Source organism: Mobula birostris, chromosome 2 (genome assembly GCF_030028105.1).
Source record: "Mobula birostris isolate sMobBir1 chromosome 2, sMobBir1.hap1, whole genome shotgun sequence".
Classification (NCBI taxonomy): domain Eukaryota; kingdom Metazoa; phylum Chordata; class Chondrichthyes; order Myliobatiformes; family Myliobatidae; genus Mobula; species Mobula birostris.
Window position 1 is genome coordinate 213,854,725 of NC_092371.1, and position 13,279 is coordinate 213,868,003.

General features: G+C 44.6%; 1 long non-coding RNA gene across 1 annotated transcript in view; it reads left to right on the forward strand.

Moving 5' to 3' along the window:
• LOC140194053 (uncharacterized) overlaps positions 1-13,279 on the forward strand; it is a 222,308-nt gene that overhangs the window by 53,387 nt on the left and 155,642 nt on the right. The gene's annotated exons all lie outside the window — the stretch shown is intronic.

Sequence of the window (13,279 nt, forward strand, 5' to 3'; positions counted from 1 at the left end):
CCTGTGCAGATCAGCTGGTAGGGGTACTTACGGACATTTTCTTTAATCTATTTGTTTATTTATCTGGATATTGATTGATAGATGCAGAATAGACCCTTCCCACCCTTTGAGCCATGCTGCTCGGCAATCCCCCAATTTAATCTGCATCTAATCACAATTTGCAATGACTAATTAACATACCAACCAGTACGTCTTTGGATTGTGGGAGGAAATCGGAGCACCCGGAGGAAACCCATGCGGTCACGGGGAGAACGTACAAACTCCTTACAGACAGCAGCGGGAATTGAACCCAGGTTGCTGGTAATGTAAAGCATTGAGCAAACCACTACACTGTGGTGCCAACCCAGCTTTTAACCTTTCCTGGCTTCATGCTGAGGTTTCCACCTACTTTATTGCCATGGTACCCAAGGGAAAAACAGGGCAATGTGCCTTAGTGACCACAACCTGGTGACTTTGACGCCATCAGTATGAAATGCTTCAAGAAGCTGTTCATGGCACCCATTTATTTGAGATAGCTTTGTGCAACTCCTTTAAGAAAGGCCCCATATTTGGTTTCATTGGTGAGGGCTTCACTCAAATGGACTCTCTAGTCCCAAAAACTGAGGCAAGTTTTATTTCAGTGAGTTTTTAATCTTGTCCTCACCTTATGGCTGCTGTGCAAGGAGCCAGACAAACCACAGCTGCTGAGCCATTGTGTGTCTGTATCACACATTTGTCCTCTCGGCGTGAAGGCACGGTCTGGGAGGTTGCACTGGTGGCCACCTGGAACCAATGAGGTTGTATCAAATGGGACGTTATTACAGGGAGTACATTGGAAGGGTTGAGGGTCACGGGATATCCTCAAGGTGAAAACTGCACTGATGTTCTTCATTAATGATGTGTGCGCTCTGCTGCCTCCCCCCCCCCCACCACCCCACGGATGGAAATGCATTCTTTAAGGTCAAGGAAACGTACTGCAACATCCAGGTGATGTGGCAACCATTGATAAATTATGATATGACTGAGACGTGCAAAGTGCAGGGTAGTAAGGAATCTCCATTCATTGGCCCAACGACTTTGACGCCTCAGTCAACAGCAATAACCATGGATTGTATAAAGAAATAATTTATGGATGCATGTTAACAGCTCAGGCACCCGCTCCAACTATTTCTCAGCAATAACTGCACTCAGTTGCCCCTAATTCTTGCTGTTAGAGGTACTGCAGGGAGGAGAGGTTGCCGAAGTGGTATGAATTTCCAGAAAATTCATTATGATAATATGTTACTACTTATCAAATATAAACATAGTAAATAATCTGCACTAACAAACATTTGGCACAAATTCAGCTTGACGACTAGTAACTACATGCATGGCACTTGTCTAATGACTGTTCATCCCTTTAAGTAAATATGTTTGTACTCTTCAAGAAACTGAGATAACCAACAGTTGCCTTTTCATCCGTATTCCAAACTAAATATTGTAGGTAATCTTAATATTCAGACTTAAGGTCACATAGTTGGCGTAAATGCTGGCAGCTTACACATAGAACTGTCATAATCAGTGTCTTAATTGTTTTGGGTTGCCTCCGCAAAGTCACTAAGTTATTTTGTCTCACAATGAAAACATTTACAGTCACTAAATGGCATATGATTTTGATTAAACTTAATATTTTTTAGTTCTGGAAGTCTGAATTGTTTCATTGATAATGGGGTAGAATTTCCTTGGTGATTCTTGCAATCTCATTCTGTAAATCCAGTATATCAGTGGAAAACAAATTGGGTGACTAATTATATTGCTTCACTTGGGTTTCTGCTGCTATTCAGAGCACTGCAACCAATTGATTGATCATTTCTCTTTTGGACTGCTTTATCATCAACCTACTTCCATCCAGTCACACACACTTGAATTAGAATTCCAAACTGACCTAAGGAATGGAAGAAAGTTTGTGATAGTGCAGCGTTATTTGATGTTATTTGTACAGATGATTACTAATCCTATTTCCTATTGAACTCAAATAACACTGGCACAAATATAATTTAATCAGAATCACTGTCATGTGTTGTGAAATTTGTTGTCTGCAATACAAAATAATAAAAATACTTTAAATTACAATAAGTATATATAAAATATTCAATTATTGCAAAAAGAGGGCAAAAAAAATGAAGCAGTGTTTTTGGGTTCACTGTCCATTCGGAAAACTGATGGCGGATGAGAAGAAGTTATTCCTGAAACACTGAGTATGTGTCTTCAGGCTCCTGTACCTCCTCCTTGATGATAGCAATGAGAAGAGGGCATGTCCTGGGTGAAAGGCATCCTTAATTATGGATGCCACGTTTTTGAGGCATTACCTTTTGAAGGCGCACATGATGGAACTGGCTGAGTTTGCAACTTTCTGCAACTTTTCCTAATCCTGTGCAATGGTTCTTCCATGCCAGTTGTGATGCAACCATTTAGAATGCTCTCCATGGTACATCTGTGGAATTTGCAAGAGTCTTTGGTGACGTACCAAGTATCCTCAAACTCCTAATGAAGTATAACTGCTGCTGTGTCTTCTTTGTAATTGCGTCAATATGTTGGACACAGGATAGATCTACAGAGACGTTGACACACAGAAACTTAACTCCTCACTCTTTCCACTACTCCTGTATGCTTTGTATGCTTCCTTGTCTGTCTCTATCTCTACACACCCAAGGTCATTTGATTCCAAACCATTGATTTATTGATCATCATGGGCTGTCCCCGGTGCTTCTTGCTCCTTCTGAACCATGATTCATCTCTCCCTACCCCCTTCCCACTCAATGGTCCACAGTAGAGACCCATATCAGAATCAGGTTTATCATCACTCACATATCTCATGAAATCTGTTTTTGTGGCAGCAGTACAGTGCAATAAATAAAATTACTACAGTACTGTGCAGAAGTCTTGGGCACCCGAGCGGTATGTATGTGCCTAAGCCATGGTAGCGTGCCACCTTCTCCTTACCCATGTTCAATTATTGACTTGGAGTTCTTGCAGATCACGAATGCTGAGCTGTGATGGTGCTAGTGAAGTCAGGAACAATCACTGCTGGGTTTTCTGAGGGGCTTTGTCAAACTCTTTCAAAGTTTGCTGCAGCTGCTTCCTCCTCTAGGGTGCTGGATGAGCAGGTGCATATAATATGCAGTGTTTTAAATATAATATGATAAGGCTAATGTTTGCTAATCTATATTGGTTCCCAGTTGAACAATATTTCAATTTTAAAATTTTCAAGTAAGACTGAAAAATGTTGGGGAGGAGAGGGATAGAGAAAAGGTCAGACTTTTCCTTTTGAATATATAATCTACCTAAAATATTAACTCTCTCTCTTTCTGTGGATCCTGCCGAGCCTGTAGGATATTTTCTGGTTTGTTTTCAAATGTATGTGGGAGAGAAATTGACGAACAGTGGTTTACCAGCAGTTTGAAATAAAACACTTTGATCCACCCACTAGTTTTATTTTATAACAGAATAAATCTGCCCTGGAATTCCTCATCTCAAATAAGAGATTAAACTGTTCCAAGAAAGATTTATGAAACTGCCAAAGATAACACAGCTCTTAAAAACAAAATGCAGAAATGTTTCGGTGGCTTAGCCAGATGTGTTGAAACATGTTTTTGCTGATTTTTTTTCTAGGAAATTAATACTTCTTGAATTACTTTCTATTCTCATTACAAGCACTGACAACCAATTGTTGATAAACTATATTAATCACATAAATTACAGATGTTCCATAGAGCTGAGTTTTACCTCTGACTGCATATTATCCTGTACTCTGCTGCCATCCTGATGCTTCCAAGCTATCTGCCCACTGCCCTCTCATTTCTGTGACTGTGACACCCAGGCCATTTTGAGGCTTGGGCCTTAATTACTGTACCTGCAACTGGCAAACAAGTAACAAGTTATATTTGAGCAAGCACCTAAGTAGAAATTGCCCAACTCCAGGCCAGTCAACGTTTGGAGTATGATAGAGGACCAGTTGTGAGAGCGAAGACTCCCTTACGAGGATTGGTAGAGGCTACAATATTTGGGTGCTGTGTTTAAGTAGCTTCCAATGAACTGCTAGTCATTCTACTCAACGTTGATTCAAATAGGCTAAGTGTTGCAGTGCTCACTAGTTTAATTAGGCCTTCTTGAAGTCTTATTAAATGTGCCCCCCCCCATTCTGATACAAATAGTTGTCAGTTGTTACTCTACTCAGATCCTAACCAAAGTGGTGCTGATCAAAGTAGCAGCATATAAGACCATAAGACAAAGGAGCAGAAGTCGGCCATTCAGCCCATCGAGTCTGCTCCGCCATTTTATCACGAGCTGGTCCATTCTCCCATTTAGTCCCACTCTCCTGCCTTCTCACCATAACCTTTGATGCCCTGGCTACTCAGATACCTATCAATCTCTGCCTTAAATACACCCAATGACTTGGCCTCCACTGCTGCCCATGGCAACAAATTCTATAGATTCACCACCCTCTGGCTAAAAAAATTTCTTCGCATTTCTGTTCTGAATGGACGCCCTTCAATCCTTAAGTCATGCCCTCTCGTACTAGACTCCCCCATCATGGGAAACAACTTTGCCACATCAACTCTGTCCATGCCTTTCAACATTCGAAATGTTTCTATGAGGTCTCCCCTCATTCTTCTAAACTCAAAGGAATACAGTCCAAGAGCGGACAAATGTTCCTCATATGTTAACCCTCTCATTCCCGGAATCATTCTAGTGAACCTTCTCTGTACCCTCTCCAACGTCAGCACATCCTCTCTTAAATAAGGAGACCAAAACTGCCCACAGTACTCCAAGTGAGGTCTCACCAGCGCCTTATAGAGCCTCAACATCACATCCCTGCTCCTATACTCTATTCCTCTAGAAATGAATGCCAACATTGCATTCGCCTTCTTCACTACTGACTCAACCTGGAGGTTAACTTTAAGGGTATCCTGTATGAGGATTTCCAAGTCCCGTTGCACATCCGAACTTTGAGTTCGTTCCCCATTTAAATAATAGTCTGCCCCTTTATTTCTTCTGCCAAAGTGCATAACCATACACTTTCCAACATTATATTTCATTTGCCACTTCTTTGCCCATTCTTCCAATCTATTCCAGTCTCTCTGCAGACTCTCTGTTTCCTCAGCACTACCAGCCCCTCCACCTATCTTCGTATCGTCAGCAAGCTTAGCCACAAAGCCATCTATTCCATAATCCAAATCGTTGATGTACAACGTAAAAAGAAGCGGCCCCAACACGGACCCCTGTGGAACACCACTGGTAACCGGCAGCCAACCAGAAAAGGATCCCTTTATTCCCACGCAAACAACAGGAATTCTGCAGATGCTGGAAATTCAAGCAACACATATCAAAGTTGCTGGTGAACGCAGCAGGCCAGGCAGCATCTCTAGGAAGAGGTGCAGTCGACGTTTCAGGCCGAGACCCTTCATCAGGACTAACTGAAGGAAGAGTGAGTAAGGGATTTGAAAGTTGGAGGGGGAAGGGGAGATCCAAAATGATAGGAGAAGACAGGAGAGGGAGGGATAGAGCCGAGAGCTGGACAGGTGATAGGCAAAAGGGGATACGAGAGGATCATGGGACAGGAGGTCCGGGAAGAAAGACAAGGGGGGGGGAACCCAGAGGATGGGCAAGAGGTATATTCAGAGGGACAGAGGGAGAAAAAGGAGAGTGAGAGAAAGAATGTGTGCATAAAAATAAGTAACAGATGGGGTACGAGGGGGAGGTGGGGCCTAGCGGAAGTTAGAGAAGTCGATGTTCATGCCATCAGGTTGGAGGCTACCCAGACAGAATATAAGGTGTTGTTCCTCCAACCTGAGTGTGGCTTCATCTTTACAGTAGAGGAGGCTGTGGATAGACATGTCAGAATGGGAATGGGATGTGGAATTAAAATGTCCAGCCCTTATATACTTCCATCCCCCATCAGGAAGGTCTCAAAGCTCTACGCTTCTTTTTGGATTCCAGACCTAATCAGTTCCTCTCTACTACCACTCTGCTCCGTCTAGCGGAATTAGTCCTTACTCTTAATAATTTCTCCTTTGGCTCCTCCCACTTCCTCCAAACTAAAGGTGTAGCTATGGGCACCCGTATGGGTCCTAGCTATGCCTGCCTTTTTGTTGGGTTTGTGGAACAATCTGTGTTCCGTGCCTATTCTGGTATCTGTCCCCCACTTTTCCTTCGCTACATCGACGACTGCATTGGCGCTGCTTCCTGCACGCATGCAGAACTCGTTGACTTTATTAACTTTGCCTCCAACTTTCACCCTGCCCTCAAGTTTACCTGGTCCATTTCCGACACCTCCCTCCCCTTTCTAGATCTTTTTGTCTCTGTCTCTGGAGACAGCTTATCCACTGATGTCTACTATAAGCCTACTGACTCTCACAGTCATCTGGACTATTTCTCTTCTCACCCTGTCTCTTGCAAAAACGCCATCCCCTTCTCGCAATTCCTCCGTCTCCGCCGCATCTGCTCTCAGGATGAGGCTTTTCATTCTAGGACGAGGGAGATGTCTTCTTTCTTTTTTTAAAGAAAGGGGCTTCCCTTCCTCCACTATCAACTCTGCTCTTAAACGCATCTCCCCCATTTCACGTACATCTGCTCTCACTCCATCCTCCCGCCACCCCACTAGGAATAGGGTTTCCCTGGTCCTCACCTACCACCCCACCAGCCTCCGGGTCCAACATATTATTCTCCGTAACTTCCGCCACCTCCAACGGGATCCCACCACTAAGCACATCTTTCCCTCCCCCCCCCCCGCATTCCACAGGGATCGCTCCCTACACAACTCCCTTGTCCATTCGTCCCCCCCATCCCTCCCCACTGATCTCCCTCCTGGCACTTATCCGTGTAAGCGGAACAAGTGCTACACATGCCCTTACACTTCCTCCCTTACCACCATTCAAGGCCCCAGACAGTCCTTCCAGGTGAGGCAACACTTCACCTGTGAGTCAACTGGGGTGATATACTGCGTCCGGTGCTCCCGATGTGGCCTTTTATATATTGGCGAGACCCGACGCAGACTGGGAGACCGCTTTGCTGAACATCTACGCTCTGTCCGCCAGAGAAAGCAGGATCTCCCAGTGGCCACACATTTTAATTCCACATCCCATTCCCATTCTGACATGTCCATCCACGGCCTCCTCTACTGTAAAGATGAAGCCACACTCAGGTTGGAGGAACAACACCTCATATTCCGTCTGGGTAGCCTCCAACCTGATGGCATGAACATCGACTTCTCTAACTTCCGCTAGGCCCCACCTCCCCCTCGTACCCCATCTGTTACTTATTTTTATGCACACATTCTTTCTCTCACTCTCCTTTTTCTCCCTCTGTCCCTCTGAATATACCTCTTGCCCATCCTCTGGGTCCCCCACCCCCCCGTCTTTCTTCCCGGACCTCCTGTCCCATGATCCTCTCGTATCCCCTTTTGCCAATCACCTGTCCAGCTCTTGGCTCCATCCCTCCCCCTCCTGTCTTCTCCTATCATTTTGGATCTCCCCCTCCCCCTCCAACTTTCAAATCCCTTACTCACTCTTCCTTCAGTTAGTCCTGACGAAGGGTCTCGGCCTGAAACGTCGACTGCACCTCTTCCTAGAGATGCTGCCTGGCCTGCTGCGTTCACCAGCAACTTTGATATGTGTTGCCTTTATTCCCACTCTCTGTTTCCTGCCAATCAGCCAATGCCCTATCCACGTATGTAACTTTCCTGTAATTCCATGGGCTCTTATCTTGTTAAGTAGCCTCATGTGTGGCACCTTGTCAAAGGCCTTCTGAAAATCCAAATATACAACATCCACTGCATTTCCCTTGTCTAGCCTACTTGTAATTTCCTCAAAAAATTGTAATAGGTTTGTCAGGCAGGATTTTCCTTTAAGGAAACCATGCTGAGTTCTGCCTATCTTGTCATATGCCTCCAGGTACTCCGTAACCTCATCCTTGACAATCGACTGCAACAACTTCCCAACCACCGATGTCAAGCTAACAGGTCTATAATTTCCTTTTTGCTTCTTTGCCCTCTTCTTAAATAGCGGGGTGACATTTGCAATCTTCCAGTCCTCTGGAACCATGCCAGAATCTATCGACTTTTGAAAGATCATCGCTAATGCCTCCGCAATCTCCACAGCTACTTCCTTCAGAACACCAGGGTGCACTCCATCTGGACCGGGAGATTTACCTATCTTTAGACTATTCAGCTTCCTGAGTACTTTCTCTGTCGTAATTGTGACTGCGCACACTTCTGTTCCTTGCCACCCTTGTGTGTCTGGTATACTGCTGATGTCTTCCTCAGTGAAGACTGATGCAAAGTACTCATTCAGTTCCTCCTTATCTCCTTATCTCCCATTACAATTTCTCCAGCATCATTTTCTATCGGTCCTATATCTACTGTCACCTGTCTTTTACTCTTTATATACTTGAAAAAGCTTTTAGTATCCTCTTTGATATCATTTGCTAGCTTCCTTTCATAGTTCTTTTCCCTCTTAATGACCTTCTTAATTTCCTTTTGTAAGCTTTTAAAAACTTCCCAATCCTCTGTCTTCCCACTAATTTTTGCTTCCTTGTATGCCCTCTCCTTTGCTTTAACTTTGGCTTTGACTTCTCTTGTCAGCCACAGTTGCATCCTTCTTCCATTCAAAAATTTCTTCTTTTTTGGAATATACTTGTCTTGCACCTTCCTCACTCTTCGCATAAACTCCAGCCACTGCTGCTCTGCTGTCCTTCCCGCCAGTGTCCCTTTCCAGTCAACTTTGGCCAGTTCCTCTCTCATGCCACTATAATTTCCTTTACTCCACTGAAATACCGACACATCAGATTTCGGCTTCTCATTTTCAAATTTCACAGTGAACTCAGTCATGTTATGATCACTGACTCCTAAGGCTTCCTTCACCTCAATCTCTCTAATCACCTCCGGTTCATTACATAATACCCAATCCAGTACAGCCGATCCCCTAGTGGGCTCAACAACAAGCTGTTCTAAGAAGCCATCTCGCAGACATTCTACAAATTCTCTCTCTTGAGATCCAGTGCTGACCTGATTTTCCCAATCCACTCGCATGTTAAAATCCTCCGCAATTATCATAACACTGCCCTTCTGACAAGCCTTTTCTATTTCCAGTTGTAATTTGTAGTCCATATCACTGCAGCCGTTTGGAGGCCTATAAATAACTGTCATCAGGGTCCTTTTACCCCTGCTATTTCTTAGCTCAACCCGTAAAGATCCTGCATCTTCTGATCCTATATCACCTCTTTCTAATGATTTGATATCATTTCTTACTAATAAGGCCACGCCTCCCCCTCTGCCTACCTTCCTTTCCTTCCAATACACCATGTATCCTTGGACATTCAGCTCTCGGACACTTCTCTCCCCTTTCTCGATCTCTCGGTCTCCATCTCTGGAGACAGACTGTCCACTGACATCTTCTACAAGCCCACTGACTCTCATAACTACCTCAACTATACCTCTTCCCACCCCGCCACATGCAAAAATGCCATTCCCTATTCCCAGTTCCTCCGTCTCCGCCGCATCTGCTCCCAGGATGAGGCTTTCCGTTCCAGGACATCTCAAATGTCCTCTTTCTTTAAGGATCGTGGTTTCCCTTCTGCTGTCATCAATGAAGCCCTCACCTGCATCTCCTCCATTTCCCGCACTTCGGCTCTCACCCCATCCTCCCACCACCACAACAGGGACAGAGTTCCCCCTTGTCCTCACCTACCACCCCACGAGCCTCTGGATCCAGCACGTTATCTCTGCAACTTCCGCCACCTTCTACAGAGCCCTACCACTAAGCACATCTTTCCCTCTCCACTCCTCTCCACTTTCCGCAGGGATCGGTCCCTCCATAACCCCCTGGTCCACACGTCTCTCCCCACGGATCTCCCACCTGGTACTTATCTCTGTAAGCGCAAGTGCTACACCTGTCCCTACACTTCCTCTCTTGCCACCATTCAGGGCCCCAAATAATCCTTCCAAGTGAGGCAACACTTTACTTGTGGGTCTGTTGGGGTCATCTATTGCATCCAGTGCTCCTGGTGCGGCCTCCTCTACATCAGTGAAACCTGACGCAGATTGGGGGACCGCTTCATCGAGCACCTCTGCTCCATCCGCCAAAACAGACAGGACCTCCTAGTAGCCACCCACTTCAACTCTGCTTCCCATTCCCGTTCGGATATGTCCATACATGGCCTCTTCTACTGCCATGATGAGGCTAAACTCAGGTTGGAGGAGCAACACCTCATATACTGTCTAAGTAGTCTCCAGCCCCTTGGTATGCAACTTTATTGCACTGCAACTCATCCCAATGGCTACAAATTTGCCCCATCATCTGCCTATCTTTCCTGACATCTTTACTGCTCACTACCTTAGATTTATTTCTGTTTTCCTCTTCCTCCGCTCTGTCATTCCAGTTCCCATCCCCCTGCCAAATTAGATTAAACCCTCCTTAACAGCTCTAATAAACCTTCCCGCCAGAATATTGGTCCCCTTCGGGTTCAGGTGTAACCTGTCCATTTTGAACAGGTCGTACTTCCCCCGGAAGAGATCCCAATGATCCAAGGATCTGAAGCCCTGCCCCATATGCAGAGCAATAATGGAGCAGCTTCATTTTCCGGATGCCTTTGTTCCACTTGTGTTGCTCGGATGGAATTAAAATTGAGCTTTACTTGGCTAAAGTTTAATTTGTCATGTCTGTAAAATTGGGGCTAATAATGTGACAGTTACCATGCACAGGATGTAGTGATCCTCAAGCACTTTGACGTGTTAGATCAAACGATATCCGCTACCTTATGCTGTGTACTGAGACAGCAATCATGCCTCCTGTGGTGCACCTGGAATACATTTTCAAGTGCCAACTGTTGGTTGCTGGTTGCATCCTGTTGTCTATGTCCTCTGTCTGCAATGGGGCAGCAACTAGAAGCTGAACCCACTTGCTCCAAGCTGAAAGTCATTACACTGGGTGCAGCTCACAGGGATTTAACATTACTCGGATAACAGGGGTCTGATTAAATCAGTGTGCGTGTTTTTCAATATGTGAGCTATACATATGTAGATGCATTAAAAATGCATCAAAGAGAATCATTTCAATGAATACAAATATTTTTTATTTGCTTCATGATTAGTTGCAAAGAGTGACAGGAAATTCTTATGGTTTTCCAGTGTCATTTATATTTTGCATATAATTTTATAGTTAGATATCTTAAAGGAGGATTACTACTAATCACTCACCATAGTACAAAGAATATGTGTGCTATGGATTGTCCATACTTATCTCTGATTCAAAATCCAATTTTCACGACTATAATGATATATTTAACCAAACTCACTGCTAATGCTCTGTTCCTGTTGGTGAGGATTTTCAAGATGAGTAATTTAACAGATATTGGCATCCTGTGTTCCTGTTATCACAGCAACTCAAAATGTTTGCTTGGTCATTGAAACACTTCCATTACACCATAACCTGTCCACGTATCTGGCACTGAAAGTGGGAAGCAGCTGCTATTTGGTTACGGACATACGTGAGTTTCAGTATAGCTTTGATGTCACTCTTGTACCCTTCCTAAGCCCACGTACATTTCCTGGCTTCATTTCCATGAACAACTGATCCTTTTCCATAACAGCACTTTCTATGGAAATTTTATTTGTACTTAGTCAGTGTCTTGGGTGGTGTTTTGTTAAAGCACAGTAAATGATGCCTTATTATCGAAACAAGTAATGTGTAGAGCAGGAAATTACTGATCTCTACCCACAGCAGAACAAACAATGATACTGAAGTAACTGCACATTAGCGACTAAGAAGGATCAGCTATTTGCACAATCCTGGAGAACAGCGGCACAAAAAGTAGGAGTGATCCAGTGTCTTTCGACGATCCATAATAGTCCTACAAATATGCCAGTATCATTTATTAAACATAGCAACATAGAAAATACGTGCAGGAGTAGGCCATTCGGTCCTTCGAGCCTGCACCGCCATTTATTATGATCATGGCTGATCATCCAACTCAGAACCCTCCCCCTGCCTTCCCTCCATACCCCCTGATCCCCGTAGCCACAAGGGCCATATCTAACTCCCTCTTAAATATAGCCAATGAACTGGCCTCAACTGTTTCCTGTGGCAGAGAATGCCACAGATTCACCACTCTCTGTGTGAAGAAGTTCTTCGTAATCTCGGTCCTAAAAGGCTTCCCCTTTATCCTCAAACTGTGACCCCTCGTTCTGGACTTCCCCAACATCGGGAACAATCTTCCTGTATCTCGCCTGTCCAATCCCTTTAGGATTTTATACGTTTCAATCAGATACCCCCTCAATCTTCTAAATTCCAACGAGTACAAGCCCAGTTCATCCAGTCTTTCTTCATATGAAAGTCCTGCCATCCCAGGAATCAATCTGGTGAACCTTCTTTGTACTCCCTCTATGGCAAGGATGTCTTTCCTCAGATTAGGGGACCAAAACTGCACACAATACTCCAGGTGTGGTCTCACCAAGGCCTTGTACAACTGCAGTAGTACCTCCCTGCTCCTGTACTCGAATCCTCTCGCTATAAATGCCAGCATACCATTTGCCTTTTTCACCGCCTGCTGTACCTGCATGCCCACTTTCAATGACTGGTGTATAATAACACCCAGGTCTCGTTGCACCTCCCCTTTTCCTAATCGGCCACCATTCAGATAATAATCTGTTTTCCTATTTTTGCCACCAAAGTGGATAATTTCACATTTATCCACATTAAATTGCATCTGCCATGAATTTGCCCACTCACCCAACCTATCCAAGTCACTCTGCATCCTCTTAGCATCCTCCTCACAGCTAACACTGCCGCGCAGCTTCGTGTCATCCGCAAACTTGGAGGTGCTGCATTTAATTCCCTCATCCAAGTTATTAGTATATATTGTAAACAACTGGGGTCCCAGCACTGAGCCTTGCAGTACCCCACTAGTCACAGCCTGCCATTCTGAAAAGGTCCCGTTTATTCCCACTCTCTGCTTCCTGTCTGCTAACCAATTCTCTATCCACATCAATACCTTACCCCCAATACCGTGTGCTTTAAGTTTGCACACTAATCTCCTGTGTGGGACCTTGTCAAAAGCCTTTTGAAAATCCAAATATACCACATCCACTGGTTCTCCCCTATCCACTCTACTAGTTACATCCTCAAAAAATTCTATGAGATTCGTCAGACATGATTTTCCTTTCACAAATCCATGCTGACTTTGTCCGATGATTTCACCGCTTTCCAAATGTGCTGTTATCACATCTTTGATAACTGACTCCAGCAGTTTCCCCACCACCGACGTT